The sequence below is a fragment of the Rattus rattus genome, chromosome 12 (genome assembly GCF_011064425.1).
Source record: "Rattus rattus isolate New Zealand chromosome 12, Rrattus_CSIRO_v1, whole genome shotgun sequence".
Taxonomy (NCBI): domain Eukaryota; kingdom Metazoa; phylum Chordata; class Mammalia; order Rodentia; family Muridae; genus Rattus; species Rattus rattus.
In genome coordinates, this window is record NC_046165.1 from 19,847,410 (window position 1) to 19,849,766 (window position 2,357).

Sequence of the window (2,357 nt, forward strand, 5' to 3'; positions counted from 1 at the left end):
GATGTCTGCCTGGCCTTTGGTTTTAACAGATCCCTGATTCTGGACCATGAACCCAGACATGCACCACATGACAGTACAGGCCAGAACCCCACTATGGTCCCAGAGATATCACTGGTTCCTCACATCACACTGTAGGCAGAGAGTCTACAGTTGTGCCTCTCTTCATTGTCCACACATCATTTCTTTCTCTTTCTTTTACATTTCTCCATCACTTACCTTTAGGGGTGCCTGAGGCTTCTGAATGTCTGGGGTTATTTCAGGAGTGGTCTCAGGAGTGCTGTGCCCCACCTCTTGCATTAAAAAGCATGGCATGGGTTTCCTGGGCATGGGCCTGCATAGTGCCTGACAGGTGGTCATTTCAGGCTGGCTCTTTGTCTAGACCTCATGTCACTGGTCATCTTGAGCTTGATCCTTGCCTGAACTACCCAAGTGGCCCCATCTGAGAGTTGTCTATCTAGGGCTCACTTCTGCCAAGGGCTGACAGTCTCATGATGGGTTCTTCTCGTGTATGGCTTGAGCCAATGGGGTCTGCAGGATATCTCAGGCTGCCTTTTTTAAGGGACCGTTAGGGTGCTAATCATTCAGATGTTTGTAGGTCAGAACACTGAGAGTAGACATAGCCACCTTGAAGCACACGTGACAGAGCAGCCACACTTGCAATGCTTCCATACCAGCAGGCAGAATTTCCTTCCTCTTCAAGGGTGGGTAATATAGGTAATTATTAACATTCAAGCTCTGGGTAGTTATTAAGTGCTTTTTTGTTATTCATTATTAGTCAAAACATCCAGTTTCTCAAATGGAGGAACATGCTGTATTTACAGTCTGATTTTTGGACAGTAGAAGATGGGACTTTTCAGGTTTCTAACAAGACTTTTTTTCTTTAACTTTCTTCCTTTATGGCCTGAATCAGGGTTGCACACGGTGGGCGACTGACTGCCTTGCCCCAGTATTATTTTTTCCAACCCTTCATTTTGTCCCTTCTTATGCATAGATCTCTTTCCTTAAAGCACAATTCCCAAGAACCTAGGAACCAGTTGAGCCAGAGTCCTTCCTGACGTCCGCCCTGGCACTTTCAGCACACAGGCACTGAAGCAGGTAGAGCCTGTCAGGTACAAGACTGACTCACTTCAATGTGTGGCGAGCGTGAGAGGAACCCTGGCTTCGGAGTCACATCTGCAGTCTACTGGAGTATTTTCAGTTAGCTGTTGTACCGCTGTTAGGAAATACTCGTGTCTTTTGGCTCCCTGTGTAGAGCTTAGCCTCTGTGTGGAGTATGGGAACCACAGGGGCTGACTCAGGTAAAAGGCTCTTGGAGGAAGTCTCCTTCGGAGATTGGAACCACTTCAAGTCTGAGTCTCACCATGGGATAAAAATCAATGTGATAGAAATGTAATGAACACGACACCTTATCCCCACACGCGATATTGAATCGGTGACAACTAAGTATTCGAGTTTCATCATCCGGATTGATTTCTGGAGAAATTTAAAAAGCTGTCAATTGCTGCGGCGCGATGAATATGCAGAGGTGCGAGAGGAGGTAATTCTAATCTAAATGAAAGCCAGCGCTGTCAATGCTAATTCGCTTTCTGTTCTGTTCATGATTCAACAAAGCAACTGGAGATAGACTCTGGCTGTTGTCAGTTACCTTCCACAGAGGGTAGCGGTATCTTCAGTACCGTCTTTGCTAAAGGTAGCTTCTGCGCGAATGACATACATTTCTCAGTCACAAAGACCCGTGCTTGTCTGGTCTCACCAGTGGGGGCTGCATGAGAATGTTTTCATTCTCTCTCTATTTTGTTTATCAGGGTGTATTAGCTGCATAAAACAACAGCTTTTGCTTATGGCATTTTCACAATGTAGAAGACAGACATTATGTATACTCACTTTCCCCGTACTCTCTGTCCCTTGCTGTTCTCACTGACCCCCTTTCTCATCTCAAATAGTACCCCCAACCCGTCTGCTTTAGTATCTGTTAAAAATAAATTAGACTTCAAAATTGTTTTTGGAGACAAGTTTGCTCTATATACTCCTGACGGTCCTGGAACTTACTATGTAGACCAGGCTGGCCACGAACTCAAAATTTTCTACCTGCCTCTGATTACCTCGTGCTGGGATTAAAGGCGTGTACCACCATGCCCAGATTGGACATTTAAATCTTTATTTTATGGCTAAGTATGTTTGCCTGAATGAATGTCTGTACACTGTACACATGCAGTACCCAGAGAGGCCAGAAGAGGGCAGCAGATCCCCTGGCACTGGAGTTACAGATGCTGTGTGAGCTGACCTATGAGTGCTGGGAATTGAACATAGGTTCTCTGAAGAGCGGCCACTAGTCTACATCCGAGCCATCTGTCCAG

The 2,357-nt window shown here is 45.8% G+C and overlaps 1 pseudogene; it reads right to left on the minus strand.

Annotated features, from left to right (window-relative positions):
• Positions 1-561: 561 nt before the first annotated feature.
• LOC116914145 lies at positions 562-665 on the minus strand (annotated as a pseudogene).
• Positions 666-2,357: the final 1,692 nt, after the last annotated feature.